Source organism: Penaeus vannamei, chromosome 8 (genome assembly GCF_042767895.1).
Source record: "Penaeus vannamei isolate JL-2024 chromosome 8, ASM4276789v1, whole genome shotgun sequence".
Classification (NCBI taxonomy): Eukaryota; Metazoa; Arthropoda; class Malacostraca; order Decapoda; family Penaeidae; genus Penaeus; species Penaeus vannamei.
This window is the reverse complement of record NC_091556.1, coordinates 33,246,768-33,269,267: the sequence shown is the minus strand read 5'-3', so window position 1 is coordinate 33,269,267 and position 22,500 is coordinate 33,246,768. Positions and strand designations below refer to the sequence as shown.

Below are 22,500 nucleotides of genomic sequence, written 5' to 3'. Positions count from 1 at the left end.
CATCAGAAACTCCGAGCACTCAGGCACCGCGTAGAACAAGGTCTCAGAATGCTTGTCGGTTCACTCTGATCCCCCTCATGCTCGAGTGTTACGCACGCAATCATGTCAACGCTGATTTAATATTACATTCTGATAATTAAGGTGGCAACAATGCTGACTATGATAATGATGACGGTGGCATTTTATCATTACGTTTATCTCGCTGTCGGCTGATTGATTAACTAATTTTCAGCGGTAGCGGTAATGGTGGCAAAGTGCTAAGAGCAGCAACAACTGAATTGAAAAAAAAATCAGTAGCATTAGTTCTAATACAGTTGTTTGCTTCTAAAACCATTACCACTGCAACAACTACCTCTACCGCTAGCACTACTACTACTACTTTTACTACTACTACTACTACATTCAAAATCCAAACGATCATACTACCAACATGAACACAGATTGCCATTACAACTAAAATACACTCAAACCAAACGAATACAATAGAAAAAACTTATTTCCTATGACGAACGCCACGTCACCACCCTCATCAAACAACCACATCACGCGTTCATCACCCTCGAATCACCACTACATCCTCATCACACCGCCCGCCTCCCTCGCCCATGCCACCACGCACGCCCCCAAGTCCATTAAAATAGTTCGCAACACAGGATTCTTTCTTCTTCTTTCTTTAGTTCTTTCTTCTTCGTCGTCTTCATTTTCTTTTTCTTTCATTTCTCCTTTTCTTCTTACTTTCGTTCTTTCTTCGTCGTCGTCTTCTTTCTTTCGTTCTTTATTCTAGTCGTCTTCATCATCATCTTTTTCTTCTTTCTTTCGTTCTTTCTTCTAGCCATCTTCATCATCGTCTTCTCCTTTCTTTCGTTCTCTCTCCTCGTCGTCGCGGCATTAATATGAAGAGCAGTCCCGCGTTTCTGCCGTGACTGAGATTCTCGATCCGATTCCCGATTTGCCGACAGATGGCTCTGCTTGACCCTTCGTATATTCATTCCTTATCATTCGCATCAGCACTGTTATTCTTGTTATTATCATCTTTATCATTACTATCAATATTACAACAACAACAACAACAACTACTACTTCTATTATTACTGTTATTATCATCATAATCATTTTCAACTCATGATTTCCAAAGAGCGGTCAAGAGGTACTCGTTGCTATTGTTTGTTACATAATTTTGCTATTTCATTATTTCACACACACACACACATACACGCGCGCGCACACGTACACACACACACACACACACACACACACACACACACACACACACACACACACACACACACACATTCACCACCGCACCACGCATACATCAGCTTCATATTCACTTTCAGATGTATACATTATAGGCAGATCGTAATACACCGCATAAATGCAGTCGGTTACAAAAGAGAACTTTTTCATTATAATATCAAACAGAAAAAAACATAAGCATGTGTTTTATTTTCTTCTGTCCTCACAAAGCAATTTTTATCCTCACTCTACTTTGACTCGCCACGTGTTCTTAAACATCTGTCATCTTCGAAGGCCGTTTTAAGTATGGCCGCACACCTGCCCGACCTCCGCCGCTGGACGACACGCGGTATCAGTTGTAATGTACGTACAATGCGAGAACGCGTGTAGCCCTAGAAAACGGTCAGTTCTTTCATTATTTCCGAAAGACAGGAAGTAAATATATAAATGACAGCACAATGCACGCGAATGGGCGAACACACACACACACAGAAAGAGAGAGAGAGAGAGAGAGAGAGAGAGAGAGAGAGAGAGAGAGAGAGAGAGAGAGAGAGAGAGAGAGAGAGAGAGAGAGAGAGAGAGAGAGAGAGAGAGAGAGAGAGAGAAAGAGAGAGAGAGAGAGAGAGAGAGAGAGAGAGAGAGAGAGAGAAATGCGTTGTAGTGGAATTTATTAAGGCTTCTTTTACGAATGTCCCTGCAGCTGCGGCATTTGCATGATCTATTTATAACTCCATTATTCCATTATGACCTTCCTCAGAGCCATGAATACATTTCCTCCTCCGCTGGACAGTTACAGAACTTATTCCTGAATTCGAATATCATTTCGTACCCCGGGAAACCCTTTCTCTCATAGCCTCATAGCCTTCGGCCCCCTGGTCTCTTTCCCCTAGCACTTAGGCCTCCCTTTACTTCCCTTACCCCTGGTCCTTATCCTGACCCCTACCCTCCCCCTCTGTCTCATTACCCCTACTCTTTTCCCTTGTTCGACCCTCCCCCCTTCTCCGCTGTTCCGTCTCATTTTTATCTTTTCTCCTATCCCTGTCCCTGTCTCTCACCTTCGTCCCTCGATTCCCTCTCTATTCCCTTATCCATGGCTCTTGTTTAGTCTCCTCTTTCCCCCTTCCCCTAACCTTATGCGCAGTCTCCTCCCTGCCTCTCCCTTCCCCCCTTTCCTACCTTTGTTCCCTGGCCCCTCTCTTTTTTCCCCTATCCTTGTTTCCCTCTTCTATCTTCCCATATTCCTTTCCCCTATTCTTTCCCTTTGTTTCCTCCGTTCCTCCACCTCACACCCCTGTCCCATCTCCCCAACCCCTCTTCCCTACCCCCCTGCTGCCCCCTCCCCCTCCCTCCTGCCACGACCAAGACGATTCGCGGAAACACAATTCGCAATGACAGGCTGACGGATCCACCTCGAGTCGAGCTGCCTTTATGGGCGTAAGTCGTGCTAAATCCGCCCCCGAAGTCGGCCCTTCCTCGGTAACTCCCTCTCCTCTCCTTTTGTCTCCCACTCTTATCACGAGGACCATCTCTCTCTTTTTCTTTCTCTGTTTCTGTCTCTGTCTCTCCCTATCTGTCTACTTTTTAAAATCTCTCTCTCATTCTCCCCCCCCCCTCTCTCTCTCTTTCTCTCTCTCTCTCTCTCTTTATCTCTCTCTCTCTCTCTCTCTCCATCTCCCCCCTCCCTCTCTACCTCTAAGTCTCCCCCCTCACCCCCTCTCTCTCTTTCTCCTCTTTCCCCCTCCCTTCCTCCCTCTCTCTCACCTACATGTAAGTCCTTTGCACTTCCCTGTCATCCTTCTCCTTCCCAATTCTTCAGTGTTTCGCTGCGCCACAACTGACATCACTCAAGGCAATTTTGCACGAGTGGAGCCCCGACTTCTACGAGGCCCGATGCACCAGAGACCCTGCTACACTACGAGACCCGACGAAGCCGACACACACTACCAGGTCCGACGCAGTACAAGGCCGACCACGCCTGGTAGCGCCGGTTAGATGACCACGACAGTCTTATGATGAGTTATGACAGTGCCCGAGGCTTCATGGTTGGGGGTTGTAGGCAGCCGTCGGACGGTCCAGTCGGTAGTCGAAATTCCTGTGAATGGGTTAACGGTCGGGGATAGTCTACTCTGTTCCGTATTCGGTTTCGATTGCGTTTAAGAATGACGAAAAAATATGTGTCCATTTGCTGAGAGAATTTGCTTATTCGGGATCGGATTCTATTGTTATGGATCATTAAAAAAATAGATGGCTTCTTTTGAGCTTTAGTTTCACTAGTTATCTCTCCTCTTATACATACATACATACAGTTACATACACACACACACACACACACATACACACACACACACACACACACACATGCATACCCACGCTCTACCTCTCTAGCCACAGCATACAGAGGGTCATATTTCATATTCGATCATAACAAGTACTTCCTCTGAGCCCAAATTGGCACCAATATAAGAAGTTCCCCGCTACTGGGGGGGTGGGGTGGAGGGGCAGGGTAAGAGAAGAGACCGGGGCGGAGGGCATGGGGCAGGCGGTACGGGGCTGGGGGCATGGGGCAGGGGCGGTACGGGGCAGGGGGCATGGAGTAGGGTTGGGGGTATCTTCCCAGAGGTTCTTGAAGGCAGCAACTCGACGCCATTTCTTCCAAATATGTAAATTAAGCAGTCGACATTCCTTACCTGGCGGGAGTTCGACTCGGTACAGAGAAGAGGAGGGGGAGGGGGTAAGGTAGGCCTAAGGAAGTGGGAATTGGTGGACTGAGGGAGAGGGAAGGAAAGACGGGAGTGACGATGGGAGACGGAGAGGTGTGAAGGGGAGAGGGAAGAAAGAGGTGTGAGATGGGAAGTGAGAAAGATAATACGAAAGTGAAAGAGGTTAGAGAGAGAGAGAGAGTAAGAGTGAAAGAGAGAAAGAGAGAAAGAGAGAAAGAGAAAGAGAGAGAGAGAGAGAGAGAGAGAGAGAGAGAGAGAGAGAGAGAGAGAGAGAGAGAGAGAGAGAGAGAGAGAGAGAGAGAGAGAGAGAGAATCTGAATAAACACGCCGGTGCAAGCAAACATGCAAAAGAAAGAGCGAAGAGATAAGAGAGAGAAAGAAGAAAAGAAAGACAGAAAAAAGAGAGATTGCAGAAGTGAAATGTTATTGCAAGCGAGGCAATGGTGACAATGATAGGCACTGATGATGATGAAATGAACAATATGCTAATGAAGGTCTCGTCACAGTACAAAGGGCGGCGAGGCTGCTGGGGGTTGTCTTGCTGCTTGATACACGGCTGGAGGAGAGAAAGGGGGAGGAAACGGGGAGGGGAAAGGAGGAGGAGGAGGAGGAGAAAAGGGGAGGGAAAAAGGAGGAGGAGGAGGACGGGTGGCAGAGGAGGAGGGGGGTGGAAATGGGGAGGGGAAAGGAGGAGGAGGTGGGGGGGAGGAAGAGAGAATCGGAAGAGAAGGAGAAGATGAGGTAAAAGAAGATGAGAAAGAAGCAGAAAACTAAGGGGTGAAGAAAAAAAGGAAGAAGTCGAAGAGAGCGAAGTGGAGAAAAAAGTAAGGAAGACAGAGTTCAAAGAAAAAGAGAGGAAGGAGTAACGGAAAGAAACGATAAAATACAAAGAAAATTACGAAGAAGGACCTGCATGAGAGAAAACAAAGACACGCATCAAGTTCCCTATAAAACGTTCGGTTTGAAACCTCCAAAAGAGCCTTAATAATTACGGTGTGACCCTCTCCCCCCCCACACACACGATTACTCTGGGGGGAGGAGGGTCAAGGAGTGAGAAAAGGGGGAGAGGGGAAGGGGAGACACCGTGTGGGAAAGAGGGGGGGAGGTGGAGTCATGGGGTGAGGAGGGGGGTGGGTGGAGGCACGGAGTGAGAAAGGGGGGAAAGGGAGTCACTATATAAGAAAGTCGGGGAGAGGGTGTCACCGTGTGAGAAAGGGGGAAAGAGAGCTATGTCGTAAGAAAGGGGGGGGGGGTCATGGAGGGAGAAAGGGAGAAGGAAGGAAAACCATGCTATAAGAAAAGGGGGGAAGTGAGAAAGGGGGAAAGAGAGTCACCGTGTGAGACAAGGGGCAATGGGAAGTCACGGAGTAAGAAAAATGAAGCAGGGAAGGAGGCGAAGGGGGATTCATGGTTCGAGAAAGGGGAACGAGGAGAGTTCATGGTATGAGAAAGGGAAGGGGAAGGGAGGAGGGGGGGGGAGGGGGCTGTCTTTTACCGCATTTCGCCTTATCAAGATCCTTTCCTTTTTCATCCTGACAGACGGCCTTGGAAGGAATCTTGAACTGTAAAGATGGTGACGAAGATAGGATTTTCGGTTATATACTGACAGGTGTGCGACTATACTATAAAACGATAAATCTAGAATATATATATTTTTTCCCTGAATCGTATAAACACATGAAGTATAATACAGGTGTGCGACTATGCTATAAAACGATAAATCTAGATTATGTATTTTTTCCTGAATCGTATAAACACAAAGTATAATAAAAAGGATGAAAAAAACGTACGTAAAACACACTCGCACATATTTGTCGTTTTGTTTCATCAGATAACGCGCATTCCTTGGTTCTCGTGTATGTAGATAAAGAAAAGGGAAGTGATAAAGGAGGGAAGATGAATAACGGGAAATTAATTCTGAAAAGGTAGAATGATAAATAAATGAGGTAAAGAGATAGCAAGTGAGAGAAGAAAAGAAAAAAGAAAAAAAAAGGAGACACATTCAGCGAAAAGAAGGAAGAGAGGAGAATGTACAGAAGGAAAGGAAAAAGGAAAAACAAGCGAAAGAGAAGGACGGAGGAAACACGATCCCACCTAACCGCGGGATTACAGAGTGCCGGAATAAAGGGGCCAGATCACCTTCCCTCGCCCGGCTCTCGCTTGGCACCTGTCTCTCCTCGCCTCCCCCCCTCCTTATAGGCCAATCCCTTGCCCCTCAATACCCCCCTTACAGCTCCACCCCCAAAACACTACCCCCTATAAGCACGCCCCCCCCCCTTCCCCACTCTCACCCCGTGCCAGCTCCCCCATCTTCATTCGCTAACTTGTGCATCTCCTTGTGTCTACCTCTCCCCCCTTCCCTCCCTTATGTCTACCCCTCCCCCTTCCCCCCTTACGTCTACCCCCCCCCTTCCCCCCTTACGTCTACCCCTCCCCCTTCCCCCCTTACGTCTACCCCTCCCCCTTCCCCCCTTACGTCTACCCCTCCCTCTTCCCCCCTTACATCTACCCCTCCCCCTTCCCCCCTTACGTCTACCCCTCCCTCTTCCCCCCTTACATCTACCCCTCCCCCTTCCCCCCTTACGTCTACCCCCCTTCACCAGCACCTCGTAAGTCCCTCTCACGTTTCAGGACTTCTCCGACGGGCGCTTACGACGGCGACGGCGACGGTAAAGGAAGCGATACGACTTTCTCTTATCGCTTGGGTTTCAGGCGTTGGTCTGTACGGATTAACTTATGGATGGATGGATAGGGATGAGCAGTGGAAGGATGGATGGATAGATGGATAAGTGGACTGATTGACTGATGAATGGATGGATGGATGAACTACTAGCCAAGTAGATGGGTGGCTGGAGGCTCTAGTTAGTGGAAGATTAGTATCGTAATCAAGAAAAGAAGCTAATACATACATACATACATACATACATACATATATATATATATATATACATATATATATATATATATATATATGTATAAATATGTCTCTCTCTCTCTCTCTCTCTCTCTCTATCTATCTATCTATCTATCTATCTATATATATATATATATATATATGTAAATATATGTAAATATATGTAAATATATATATATATATATATATATATATATATATATATATATATATATATATATATATATATATATATATATATATATAGAGAGAGAGAGAGAGAGAGAGAGAGAGAGAGAGAGAGAGAGAGAGAGAGAGAGAGAGAGAGAGAGAGTAAGCGGTTTGATTAATCACATGTCTGGTGGTAGCAATATAAAGATATGTATCACTAATAATAAATATGTATCACTAATAATAAACTAAAAAAGACTATGTTTACGCACACCGTTGTCCGAGAAAAAAACGGACCGCGAGGCCGAACACAACCCTCGACAGAACGGCCACAATCTTTGGTCATTTCATTAGTACCGCGCCTCGTTATCATTCCCACGCCTCTCGAGCCTCCTGGCGACCGTACAGACACGAGGGGAATGCCAGGGATCCCTCCTTCAGGACGAGGCAGTCTCCGCGGTGCATTCCTGTCACTCTGAAGAGCCTCCCTCCGCGCCTGTCTCTTCATTGGCTCTCGACGTCTCCTTCCTCCCCGATGTGCGGCGGCTCTTTTCTGCTTCAATGACCTTCTTGGGAGGAACTTTTGAAGTCATTTATTCTAAAATTCAAATCTCTGAATGAAGTCATTAACGGGGAATTTAAGAATGAAAGATGGAGAAATGCCTTCGTGACAAGAGTTATTTCTTCTCTTTTTTCTTTCTTTTCTCACAAAGGAAAACAAATACTACACGCAGGGAATGACAAAAAACCCTCCGGGAAAGACTCCTTTTCATGCGAGTAAAAGCTGTCGTCTTAGCATGTATTTGTCACTCCGTCTTCCTCCTTTCTTCCCCACGCCCCACCACGTGTCACTCAGCATTCTCATCCTGACATTTTCTCTCTTTTCAGCATGCGAGAAAACACGAGCCAGCACTTTCCTCCTGATGATAACTCGGCAATTCGACACGGTAGAAAAGTTACAAGAGTTATGTCAGCGTACATCAACATAGAACAACATTCACATGTACATGCAACAACAACGAAGGAGAGAGAGAGAGAGAGAGAGAGAGAGAGAGAGAGAGAGAGAGAGAGAGAGAGAGAGAGAGAGAGAGAGAGAGAGAGAGAATGAGAGAGAGAGAGAATGAGAGAGAGAGAGAAAGTGATTCGATCCCTAAGGTGATTCGATTCCATAATTCCAAAAGATGAAGAGTCGATCACCATATCATCGATTCCAGACATCCTTAGTAAGCATGAGATTCGGGAGTCGACGCTCGTTAATACAATAAAGTTACGTCACCATTCGACTACAGGTAAGTGAGGCCGGCCCCTTCCCTTTTCGGAGCAGAATACCCCGCATTCCGACAGATTTGCCACGGGAACAACAAGCGCTTCCCCGAGCATTGTTGTGGCATCATCAAGTTACCCTGTTTATGGACTCCTACTTCCCCCCCTACCTCTCCCTCCTCTTCCTACAAATCCCCCCACCCATATCCTACCCCCCACCCCCATATCCCATTGCCCCCTCCACCGTCGGACTCATAATAATGAATTTGCATTTTACGGGAGGCGGCGACGGCGGCGAGGAGACAAAGCCGCGTGAGAACCCAGAAGAATGACACTCCATAAAATTAAAGAGCGAGTGCGTGAGAATGGCGTCCGGCGGTCGCGCGAGGAATCTCTGGAGGGCCTCCTGCCGGTGTAGGTGCTGGGGGAAGGTTAGATCAGTAGCAACTCGAAGAGGTCTCATGGCGCCTGATTCTATCTTTGGAAAATGCACATCGGGTTTATTTTAATGACATCACAAAAATTACGGATGCTTTGTGAATATGGTCGATCATTTTGTTAAATTTTCAAAAGGAATGGAAAATAATTATTTTAATAGTTATATTTTCATTGAACAATCTTTAAAATACCCTATGGGACGCCATAACACCTCGAGTTGCTACTGATCTCGCATTTCCCGTAGGTGCCGCCGCTTCTGCCTCGCGCCCCCGACTCGGAAGAATAAATAGACATTACCAAAGCATCGACTCTCCAAATGAGACTCCGCGAATTACTTCTCCGTCTGGTCATTCACGAAATTTCTTCTCGTTTTTATCCATCTATTCTCTCTCCACACCCGCGCAGGTCACTTTAATTACTTCGCTTCCTGTTTATTTACTATTCCGTCCTTATTTTCAACCCTCTTTACCATTTTCTCTCCACTTCCCTCATCCATCACATCGGGTCTTGCCCTCTCTCTCTTCTCTTCCTTCCTCTCCATTCCTCTCATCCATCACGGCTGATCAATTAATTTCCTGGATTATTCCTGTGCGTTATCCTCCCTCTCTCTCTCTTTCCTTCCTCTCCGTTTCCCTCGTGGATCAACTGATGTTTGTCCTATATGTTTTTTTTTCTTTTTCTCTTTTTACTCTATATTTCCCTCTCCTATTTCTCGGTCTATCTATCTATCTACTTTTTTAAATCTCCACCATCTCCCTCTCTCTTTCTTTCTCTCTCTCCCTTTCTTTCTGTCTGTCTGTCACTTTCTCCCCCTCTCTCCTCTATTCCTTCCTCCTCCTCCTTTCTCCCCTCCTCCCCGCCTTCCCCCTCTTCAAGGATAAGTCCCCAACGCGGCAAATGCGATTACCGACGGCCTCGCCACCCGACACCGCATGGGTGACGTCCGCGAAGGTTTTCATACTTAGAGATTTCTGCGGCTGTAACTTGACCACAGTTCCCTTGAAAATGCATAATTACTTACCCTGGGGCCCTCAGGTAGTTTATATTTAGTTAAATTTTCTCAACTTTTTGGCACGCAATTAGCATAATATTTGCTGCAGAAAAATGGCCGTTCTCCCACGAAGGACAGAATATTTCCTCTGTCAGATATCTAGGAAGAAAAAAATGGGAGGACGTGTGTGCTATGTGAGTCAACGACTGTAATTGAGTTATAGAGCTTTGTCATTCTCGAATTCCGTGACGTGTGGAATTTTGTGGCCTTAACACTGGTCTTATTTCATTTGTAGTATCTCCTTATCCAGCGAGATTTTATTATAGATTTCATGACCGACCATTTTCTCAAAATACGACTCGACGTTTTTTTTCTTCTTTTTTTTTTACACGCCTTGCGAAGAATTCTTCCGAGATCTCTCCGTCCTTCTTCAGCGTGATTTTACTCTCACTTCGAGTAACTCTGGCGTGATACTCTCATTTTTCATTTTCATTTTTGGGAGGTATTTTTACCTAATTTACATTGTCTTGCCTTCATATAAATACATATGAATTAACTGGGGTTATTCTTCCAAACGTCTACTTGAGAAATATGAGCGATTTTAATCAAAGAATTACTAAAATATAACACAAACATTTTCACCTTCAATTAACATTCTGCTGTCGATAACTCCATATATCTTTACCTAACACGAAAAAAACATAATCTAAGAATTAAACATATATAACAGTAACTGAACATGAAAGTAAAACGTGGTAAAAAAACAAAAACAAAACAAGGATAACATGTAAAGACAAAAGATGCCCATACTTCGAGACAGCGCCGTAACAAGCCTCTCGGGAACGACTTCGTAAAAGCGACTCTTAATTCTATCAAAACAGTGACGTCATACCGACCCCCGCCAAATTCAAAGGAGCGTTGATCACGTCCTCTCGCCCCGGCAGAGGCAGCTTCCCTCTCAACGCCACCTAACCAAGATCTTAATTAGTGACCTGCCCTTCTCCCTCCCTCCCCCCCTCCCCTACTCACAACCCTTCCCTACCTACTCTGCTTCCTCCCTTTCCCCTGCCCCTACCCCGCCTCCTCCACCCCTCCCTCTCCCTTCCCTTAACCCCTTCGCCCTTGCCTTGACCTGCCCGTGTCCCCGCCCCCGAAGAACAAAGGGGTTGCGGGTTAGGCCCACCGATAACGTGGGCAGCGGCGGAGGAAGATGGCAGCTGCCGGGCTTTCCTCGTAACAAATGACTCGCACATGAGCAGCTGGTGGAGCCGCGGGGGACAGCTGGGCCAGGGGGAGGGAGAGGGGAAGGGGAGGGGGGGGGGGAGTCCAAGATGCACAGCGGATAAGAGAAAGTGTGGAAGATGAAAGAGGCAAGGAAGAGGAGGCTCTGTCGGCTTCCCCTCTTACAGCCATGAGGAAATTTTGAGGTATCTTTTATTTATTTATTTATCTATTTTATTATCTTTTATTTTTTCTTACCATTTAACTAAAAACTTCCTTGTTTCCAGTTCCGTGTCCTTGGTTACTGCTTCAGGAAAAAAAAATAGTGTAATAACATAATTTCATCAAATCATGATCTTGTGACTGAAATATCACATCAGAAACAATATCAAGAATAAGAGTAGTAGAAATAGCAGTCAGGCACAAAAATATACATACAAGAAGAATAAAAAAGACGAAATTAATAACGATGCTGCCGTTGATGAGGAGGAAAATACCTGCGATAACCTTTCAAACCAATAACAACAACAACAAAAACAGCAGCTTTAGCAATATCGCCTCAAGCTAAACCCCAACAATACATAAACGCAGAATAAAAACCTCCACATCAAACAACCAAGCCAACAAACTATCCAACAAGGAAAAAACAGCCACCTTTTCCCACACTAGAAATATTCTCATCCTACTTCCCCGAGTCGAAAGTTCCATTCAAGATTTGGACAAAAATTTCACAACCAGCCTTCCCATTTCCCAGCAAGACAGGGCAGCCTATCTTTAATCAGGGGAGGGAAGTGAGGAAACATAGATGAAGAAACTGGAAGAAGACACAAGGTTTATGAAGAAAACAGCGTGTAGATTCCGTATAATTTCCGCCATAGAATTTCGTTGGCTGTTTGTTTACCGTCATTAGCGTATAAAACCCTTTCGTAAATGGTGTAATAGAGGGTCTACTCTATGTATACATTCATGTTCATACGTAACACATGCGCACGCCCGTAGGCATACGCATTTATGAATACGATGAGTAAGCAGATGTACAGTATATAAAAGACATGTACTCAAACACGCCCATACATGTGTGTGTTTGCATATAGATATACATATCTACTTACACATGCACATACGCATTCAAACAGATATACGCCATTTCCACATTCTCTCTCTCTCTCTCTCTCTCCATCAATCTACATTATCTGTCTATATTTATACCAATCTATATCTATTAATCTATCAATATATCTATCTACCTACATATCAGATATGTATGCGGGTATCAGTAAACAAAGAAAATATACAGAACCGTTTTTCGGACACTGAGCCACAAGAAGCGGCCGGCAGGTAGCAGAGTCCCACCTGGACATTCTTTATTACTTAACACCTGCACATCGCCATCTCTGTTCACGGGCGCAACCAAATACATCCCTTCTTCATGTCCAAACTCCGCCCGCTCAAAATCCAAAGACTAGTTACATCAATACAACCATAAACTAATTAATTTTATCGACCAATCGAGAACCCGGGCTAAACCTATGCAACAACTCCCTCACGCCAATCAGGGTTAATCCATACCTGGCGCAGGTGAGACACTAATGTATTCCAGATCCCGATCATGAAATATCATCCCTAATCAGTCCGTTCACTTTAGGTTTACGTCTAATGTAGAAGTTATTCATTCGTGTGTTCGCAACTGTCGGCTCAGTGAACACGGGAGGGAGCTAAAGATCCTTATTTTTTTCAAGCTGTGAGAAAAAATATTTTGATAATAATGATGACTAATATTTTCCTTTTGGGACCACATCTGATTCTTGCCGCAATTGAGTAGCATTATCATCAAAAAACAGTATCAAAAGTGCTACTTCTTATTACAGTTATGAAAAGTTATCGTATTTTTGGCAGCGATGCCCATAGCATCGATAGTCGCAGCAGCAGCAACAGTGTTTGTTGTAGTGATAGCATTAGCACTATCATACTTGTGGTCTTAATAGAAACAGCAGTAAGAGGGGCACTAGGAATAAAATACCAACAATAACAAGGGCATTATTACTATCACAGTTAAAATTACTTCAAGACTTTTCAACTTCTCTCGCATTACTGTTCACACAAGTTCAACTTCTTCAGGCGAAAGTGTGGGTTTGTTTTCGGACTCTCCTTTGCTCTCCTTTTTTGTATTCCGTCTTTCAGCATGGTTAGGCCCTCCTTAGACTCCTTCCTAAAGTGCTATCCTTCATGCAGACAAAGCAGTGAAATTGCGGACACACAATGATACACATACTATAATCTCTATAATTCCCATTACTCTACAATCTCTATAATATCTCTACAATTTCCCTTACCACCAAAACCAACTTTGTAGTCACATCAAATCCCAAACTATTCATAATAACAACACCCAAATCAAACGCGCGTGCCATAAGCCTTCATCTGAATCATATTCAGATCACCATAAAGGTAAGGGAAGAAAAATAATAATAATCAAACGCCCATACACGCGACTACCAAGCAGGTGTCCTCGGTCGCGGGTGGCCTTGAGAGCAAACCTCTACGTGCTAAATCTGATTAACTTCGAGTCTTGTGTACGTTTGGGTGTTGTGTGCGTGACAGCAATGTGTACGTGGCCGTGATGGAGTCCTGGGAAACGCACACACACTTCTCACACTCGCGCAACGGCTACGCTGACGGACCACTCGCCTGGAACGGCTTGGGCTGCTGTGTGAGGGGGAGGGGGAAATAGGGGGGGGGGGGGGTAGGGGAAGAGGAGGGGGAAGAGGAATAGAAAGGGGAAGAGGCGGAAAAGGAAGAGGAGGATGAGAAGGATGAAAGGGAAGAGGAGGAGGAGGGAGAAGGGGAAAGCGAAGAAGAGAAAAAGAACGAGGAAAAGAACGAGGAGGAGGAGGAGGCTTTTGAGTGCACTTTTTTAAAAACTCAATTAACAAAGAAAGAGAAGAAAAATACAAATAAACCAGGAAGACGTTAAATGACAATGAACCAGTCTAATGTAAGCGAACTGTTAGCCCCCGTGACAGGAGGAAAGGCTGCTTGTAATCAAATCCTTTAGTTTGACCTCCTGGAGGAATTACGGGGGCGGGGGTGAAGGAGGGGGGGCAGAGAGAGGAAGAAAATGGGAAGAAGGTAAGTAAATGAAGGAGATATATAGAAGGGGAAAGAAAAGAATGGGACTGTAGTTGAAGAATACGAAGGAGGAAAGGTAAGTATAGGAGGATGGACGAGAAAATATGGAGCCGAAGGAGGGGATAGAGATGGGAGGAAGGATTTGTAGAAGATGGAAAAGAAACAAGAGCACAAAGAACAGAAAGGAAAGACAAACGAGGAAGAGGACAAGGAAGAATTCGCAGACACTCCCTTCTTTAACCATCAATCTACACCGAACAGAAAAAGGGATTCGCCCGTTAACGGAAAAACAAGATTCGAATATTTGAATCTCCTCGACACCCCCCCCCGCCACACACACACCCCATTGCTCCTCCGGGCGTGACCTCAGGTTACCTTGACCTCATGCTGATGACCTTTCCCAGTCGGCTCCCCTGTTGGCACGAGAGGTCACGTGGCGCGTTTTCTATGAATATTTTTGCCGTTTTCTATTCATGGGGAAATTGAGGTGCCTCGTTAATGGCCGAGAGGATAACGCGTCTAAAATATTTCCAAGCTATAACGACCGCGCGCTCCGGAGTCGTACATTACGGACAATTTAACATAAAAATACACTTTCGCTTACTTACATGCGTTTGTAAAGATAGATGGTGCGTTAAATCATAGAAAGATCATGTAAACCCATATTTATTACCAACGCGATAGTTGTTTAAGTAACTCTATTCCAAACACAGTAATAGCCATATCGACATTTAGTCAGGTAAAACGTGAGAATTGTCCGATCTCAATATATATATATATATATATATATATATATATATACATATATACATACATATATATATATATATATATATATATATATATATATATATATATATATATCCAAACGAGAAAAAAAAACAAATAGAACTAAAACTCAATCAATCGGATCGCCGAACTAGAGAAGGAATAAGAAAAATTAAATTAAATTAAAAGCAAGAAAAGAAAGAAAGAAAAAAGAAAAGGCAAAAAAGAAAAGAAAGAAACAAAACAAGACAAAAAAGAAAGAAGCAAAAAGAAATCACAAATAGACAAAGAGAAAAAGAAAAGAACAGAAAAAGAGAAAGAAAGAAATAAAAATAACATCCGGTCACAACACGACGCAAATCCAAGCGGGTTAGTCGCGCCCGCGGTAAGTCCTGCCCCACACGCGAGCCTACAGTTTGTTTACACCTGTGCGAGAATGGCGGGGGGACAGCGAGGAAAGGTGGGCGGGGAGAGGTGGGGGGGAAGGGCGGGGATGGGCAGGGAAGGGGGAAAGGGGGGATGGAGGTGAGGGGGGGAGATGGGCGGGGAAGGGGGAAAGGGAAGGTGGGCGGGGAAGGGGAAAAGGGGGGATGGAGGTGGGGGGGATGGGGGAAAGGGGAAGGTGGGGGGGGAGATGGGCGGCGATGGGCAGGGAAGGGGGAAAGGGGGGAGGGGAAGGTGGGGGGAGGAGATAGGCGGGGATGGGCAGGGATGGGGGGAAAGGGGGAAAGGGAGAAGGGGAAGGTGGGGGGGAAGACGTGGGGGAATGGGTGGGGGGTCACTGAGGAAAGATGGGCGGGAACAGGTGGTGGGGGGGGGGGAGATCGCCGGGGAAAGGTTGGGGGAAATGGGTGGGGAGAGGTGGGGGCAAATTTGTGGGGTGAGGTGGGGGGGCAGGGAAGGGCGTAAGGGGGAAGGGGAATGTTGGCCGAGAGAGGTAGGGGTGATGGGGCCAGGGGCTTGGCGGAAGGGGAAAGTTGGCGAAAAAGTGAAAAGAAGGGCGAAGAGCAGGTGAGAAGATAAGCAAAAGGGGAGGAGAGGTGGTGGTCACGGGAGGAGGAGGAGGAAAAGGGGAAGAGGGAGAAGTGAAGGAAGTGAAGAAGGAGGAGAAGGAGAAAATGGAGGAAAGATGATGAGGAGGAAGAGAAGGAGGAAAGATGATGAGGAGGAGGAAGAGGAGGAGAGATGATGAGGAGGAGGTAGAGAAAGAGAAAGATAAAGGAGGAGGAAGAGGAGGGAAAAGAGGAGAAAGAGGAGGTGGAGGATGAGAAAAGGGAGGTAGAACAAGAAGGAGAGGAAGGGGGAGGAGAAGGAAGAGGAACACGTGCAAGAAGAAGAGGAAAGGAGGAAGAGAAGTAAGAAGAAAAAGGAGAGGAGGCGGAGGAAATGGAGAAGGAGGAAGAGGAGCAGGATATGGTGAAGGAAGAGTAGGAGGAGGAGGAGGAGGGAATGGCCTGATCACCAACATCACAAAGGATTTACGATGCATTTACGTTCTCCCGAGAGTTATCTATCGGCGGAGAAAGAGGAGGAAGGAAAAGGAAGAGGGGGGTGGGGGTGTGAATGTGGGTGGAGGGATAAAGGGGGAGGAAGTAGACATTTCTCAGCCTATTGAGGTTCATTAGCGAGTCGCAATGATGTGATAATGTTCTGTTTCTCTCCTTCTCTGTCTGTCTGTTTCCCTCCTCTTCCTCCACCTCCTTATACACCTCCTCCCCTTCCCCCTGCTTCTTCTCCTTTTGCTTCTTTGTCACTCGTCCTGTCTTTACTACTTTCTTTTCCCCCTCTTTCTTATCACATCCACATTTCTCTCTCTCTCTCCCTCTCTCCCTCCCTCGCTCCCCTCTCCCTCATTTCCACCCCCACTCCCTCTCCACCCCTTCCAGCAATCATTCACTCCTTCGTCCGGCAAATTGCTCGGTAAATCAACTCCTCGGACTCCATCCATCAAAACGCCATCAGTCAACACTCCACGCAAAGGCTCCCAAACTCGGCGCCCGACATCGTTCACTCCTTCAAGACTCTTCATCTAATTACAGTCCGGACAAGCGTAATAGAATATCCATACCACTATAATGGCCCCGCGACTTTCTATTGTGAGTTCAGCATTAATAATCGAATCAGTATGGCCACGGGGAGCACCAAGGTCGAGAATCCCAGCGTATGGGGGAGTGATTTGAGCCATAGGGCCACGAGGTGTTGGTTCATCAGCCGTGACTCTCACTCGTAACCAGTAATTAAGGTAATGATGTGACCTTAAAAGAAACCTAGCATTTCCATAGGCTGGAGCCGCGGAGGCCTACCGGAGGAGCAACGGAAAGCCGATCGGGTAATCGGACTCCATTCCGGAAATTTTGTAATCGCCGCATCCGATGATAATGGAACTTTACCGGATCTTCACGATTGGAAATGATGGAAATCGCCGTCTCTAATCGGTGAAATTGGCGTGTGATTTTCCCTTTCATTGGGCTTCAACCATTCACTTCAGGGAATGTGAAGGGAAGCTTTACATTCGCACTGCAATCGGTCAACCTAGCACGATGGTCGTGAACTTCAACCGATTTACCAATCTCTATTAAGAAAAAAGAAAAAAAAAACGCAACTAATCCTTTGACAGCCACCGTCCTCCGTCCAAGCTTGGCAAACAACCTCCCTAAACGAAACAAGCCAAAGGAAGAAAAAAACGTCCGGCAAATCTACTTTCTGGGCAAATAGAGAGATCGCGGGAAGATCGGCGCGGCTGTCCACTATCACAACACCGCAGCGAAGACCTTATCTAAACACGAAGAGACTCTCAGCAGCTCTAAGTCCATATGGGTCAATCACTCCTTGCGTTCCCATACTCGCATCGCCTCTACGGCCCGAGTTAATTACGCCGCTCGAAAGTCATCAGAGCCGAGGGATCATCAAGGAATTAAGTGAAATGAAGCCCATGACGCGGGCGAGAAAGTTCTCTCTCGGAGCCCCGTCTGTGCCGCCATTAACGCGGGAGGGAGGGAGGCGGTTCTCACGGCGGCGCCCGCGTTACTCGAGATCCACCGAAGCGTTCGGGTTGTCACACCCGGCGCTTCAGGGACGCTTCGGACTCGTTTCAGAGTGGCTTCGAAGTTTCGCGAAGGCCCTCAATCCTTCTTCTTTCTTCTTTTATCTTCTTTTATAGGGTGCGCTGGTCAGTCCGAATTCATCTCGGGTCGTGATTTGTCCTCCGAGCCTGCGCCTCACGCCCGCGAGCGACGCCGCCCATATCGCACCGCGGAAATCGTTTATCTGTGTCCAGCCTTGTGTAATGGCGGGGAGAGAACACCGGGGGAGATTCGCTGTACATGTTTCTGTTTTTCTCCTAAGGAAGTTTGTATACACACACACACACACACACACACACACACACACACACACACACACATATATATATATATATATATATATGTATGTATGTATGCATATATATATATATATATATATATATATATATATATATATATATGTATATATATATATATATATATATATATATATATGCATATATATATATATATATATATATATATATATACATATATATATATATATATATATATATACATATATGCATGTATGCATATATATATATATATATATATATATATATATATATATATATATATATATATATATATATATATATATATATAGAATCTCGACCCCCTTCTCGAGCTTCATTTTGGGCAGGTAATATAAGCCTTCCCTCTTTCCTCTTTCACTTCATTTCGGTTTGCATCTTAATCCACCCATTTCTCCTCCTGTCTGTTATTAGATCTTACGGCCTCTCTTCTTCCATAAATACATATATATATTTTCAAAGATGTTACATAAATAACGATCGCCGACAGGGAAGGCATGTGCTATCTTGACCACTCGGCTGCCAGGCTCGTGGACCAATAACCTCTTCTGGGAAAAGTCTTCCTTAACTCGCACCATTTCCGCACAATACCATCGTCACCATCACCACTATTACCTTAACTACCACTGACTCCTCCAATAGTTACCATCCTTTCACCATTTCGCCTTGAATACTAAGAATTTCATCACAGTCGCCATCATCGTCATCACTACCTGTACCACCTTAACTACCATTCCTCCTACTAGTCACCATCGTCGTCATCACTACATCTACCACCTTAACTACCATTCCTCCTGCTAGTCATCATTATCAACCTAATCCTGACTACCACTATTGCTATCACGACTCTTACCACAGTCATCACTACCGCTGCTAAGCTACCACGACCCCAACCACCACCCGAGACAGTGGCTGGACCGACGACCTCTGGAGTCCCGACAGCAGCGACAGATGGGACAGGATTGGCTGCTGGTTGGCGTTGAAATCTCCACTCTCTCCCTCTCTTTCTCTCTCTCTCTCTCTCTGTCCGTCTTTTCACACACTATCTTTCTCTTTCGCTCTCCTTATTTCTTATTCTCTCTCTCTCTCTCTCTGTCCGTCTTTTCACACACTCTTTCTCTTTCGCTCTCCTTATTTCTCATTCTCTCTCTCTCCCTCTCCTTATTTCTCTCTCTCTCTCTCCTCCTTCCTCCTCTGTCCCCTTTTCTCCCGTCTGTTGTCAACTTCTCGCATGATTTATTTGATTAACTTACGAGTTATTTACCAATCTTATACCATTTCCCTCTCAAAAAAAAAGGAAAATACATTAAATATATGTCTACATCTGCAAAACACAAACAAACCAACAACAACAACGACAACAAAATCGAAAACGTACACATACAAACGCACACACACACACACACACACACGGGAGTCAGGGCAAAGGGATGATCGCTTAGCAGACAAATTGCTTAGACAATTAAGCTATAAAAGTTGACCTCTTCGTCCCTCGCGTGTCTACGGGCCATCAGGAGCGAGGAAGGGTGATGGAGAGAGTGATGGGGAGTGGTGATGGAGTGATGGAGAGTGATGATGGAGTGATGGAGAGAGTAATGTAGTGATGGAGAGTGATGATGGAGTGATGGAGAGTGTAATGTAGTGATGGCGAGAGTAATGGAGTGATGGGGAGTGATGGTGGAGTGATGATGGAGTGATGGAGAGTGTAATGTAGTGATGGCGAGAGTAATGGAGTGATGGGGAGTGATGGTGGAGTGATGGAGAGAGTGATGGGGAGTGATGATGGAGTGATGGAGAGTGTAATGTAGTGATGGCGAGAGTAATGGAGTGATGGTGGAGTGATGGGGAGTGATAGAGAGAGTCATGGAGAGAGTAATGGAGTGATGGAGTGATGATGGAGAGTGATAGAGAGTGATGATGGAGAGCGATGAAGAGTGATGACGGAGAACGATGATGGAGAGAGTGATAGAGAGTGATGATGGAGAGGACGGTAGAATATGGATCATATTTTACCTCTCGAGGCTCCGGCAAAAAAGCGATGAGATTATGGTGATAGAAAATGCGATAGAAAACGGATCATGTTTTAGCAAAGGAAGGGTCGATATAAAATTGATGATGAAAGATGACAGAAAAAAGGGATAATAAATGAGAATTGTGGAATGGTTGAAGAAGAAAGAAGGAGAGAGAATGAGTGAAAAGTGCATAGAGAGAAGACTGTGATAAAGATTCCATCAAAGATAGAGCGAAAATGCACTTCCAAAGGGCCATTACGCAAAGACAGTGTGTGAGCGAACATACATAAGAGATCAATTATCTTCAAGTGACGATGAAAAAAGAAAAGGAAAGTGGGGGAAAATTGAGATAAAAAAGAAAGGGAAGCGGAAAAAGAGAACAATAATAACATCAGTAGGAGTAGTAGTAATAAAAACAATGTCAAAAGTAGTAGTAGTAATGGAAGTAGTGTCAGTAATTGTAATAGTAGTAGTAGTAGTAGTAGTTGTAGTAAAAGTAGTAGCAGTAATATCAGTAATACTAGTAGTAGTAGTAGTAGTAACAGTAATATTTACAGTAGTAGTAGTAGTTGTTGTTGTGGTTAATGTAGTAGCAGCAATAGTAGTAATACTAGTAGTAGTAGTAGTAGTAGTAGTAGTAGTAGTTGCAGCAGTATTATTATTATTATTATTATTAGTAGTAGTAGTAGTAGTAGTAGCAGCAGCAGCAACAACGGCTGTAGCAGTAGAAGTAGTAATAGTATTTGGGGAAACGACCTGGGCAGATGGCAAAGGTAGATGCCCGGGGTGAGCGTTGACAGGCCCGCGTGTATGGCCCGGCGTCGGCAGAGGTGGGTGACCCGAACGTGGCGTTGGCACGAGCACCTCGGGAGTGTTGGCCCAGCACGACGCCGCATGCTGTCATGGCGGCACGTCACGCGGCCCCCGACAATGGCAGGGCGTTGACAGTAATGCTGGGAATTGCTCGGCGTCAACATTGTCTAGGGAGGGACGTCGTGGCACAGCGCGGCGGTGACGGAGGGGGGGGGGGAGAGAAGGGGCACGGCCGCCACGACCCGCTACTGTCGACGCGCTTTTTTCTGGCCTTCGCCGTCGCCGCCGCCGGGGCAGGGATCTCAGGACGCTCAGCCGAGGTTTGAGGTCATGGGGGTAGAGAGAGAGAGAGAGAGAGAGAGAGAGAGAGAGAGAGAGAGAGAGAGAGAGAGAGAGAGAGAGAGAGAGACAGAGAGAGAGAGAGAGAGAGAGAGAGAGAGAGAGAGAGAGAGAGAGAATTAGAAAGAGAAAAATATACGTCCGAGTCCTCACCTTGTTCACATGCCAGCCGGTCTGTAGCGCTGCTTCTTCTATCTTCTCCTGCAGAGGCGCCACCGCGTAGGAGGCATGCCGTCCTGGAGGTCCTACAGGGAGACAAGAAAGATGGTTGAATTATGGAGAGGCCGTGGAGATTCGATTCTCATAAAACTGCTCAATAAAATCAATGTTTTTCTCTAGTTTCTTAAAATAATTTGAATAAAAATACGGACCGCTCCACAGACACACATAAACACACTCACACACTCTTACACACATAAATACACTCACACACGTAAATACACTCACACACACACACATACTCACTCTTACACACATAAACACACGCACACACACACAAACACACTTACATACATAAACACACACATACACACTTACAAACACACACACATACACACTTACAAACACACACACACACAAACACACACACGCACGTACATAAACTCACATACTGGGTGGCCTCCTGGGATGTCGGCTCCTTATATATGCAAAGTTTGTGGGTCTTAGTTATTACATCTGAATTATTCACGATTGCATTAAGGTTGATGAAGTGAGTTCGAGCAAAACATATGTTCGTAAATCCGTGCGCGCGTGTGAGTGAATGAATGTAAGAATTTAAGTGTGTAAGAATGTGTGTGTGTGTGTGTGTGTGTGTGTGTGTGTGTGTGTGTGTGTGTGTGTGTGTGTGTGTGCGTGAGTGTGAGTGTGTGCGTGAGTGTGAGTGTGTGCGTGAGTGTGTATGAGTGTGTGCGTGAGTGTGTGTGTGTGTGTGTGTGTGTGTGTGTGTGTGTGTGTGTGTGTGTGTGCATGTGTGTGTGTGCATGTGTATGTGTATGTGAGTGAGTGTGAGTGCGTGCGTCTGCGCGTGTGTTTGTGAGAGTGAGTGTATGTGTGTGTAAATGCTTATGTTAGCGGTGTATTTACAAGAACAACTATATCCTTTACGATTCCAGAAACTCAAGCACAAA

At 45.5% G+C, this 22,500-nt stretch overlaps 1 protein-coding gene across 5 annotated transcripts in view; it reads right to left on the bottom strand.

The window, feature by feature from the left end:
• Positions 1 to 22,500, bottom strand: part of LOC113813921 (ras association domain-containing protein 10) — a 323,202-nt gene that overhangs the window by 135,203 nt on the left and 165,499 nt on the right. For 4 of the 5 annotated variants that reach the window (XM_070124560.1, XM_070124557.1, XM_070124558.1 and 1 more), the window contains one exon: positions 21,527 to 21,618. The gene's annotated coding sequence lies outside the window, so the exon portion shown is untranslated. Of the gene's footprint in view, positions 1 to 21,526; positions 21,625 to 22,500 lie in introns of those variants that run through there. The other variant, XM_070124559.1, reaches the window with a different exon arrangement.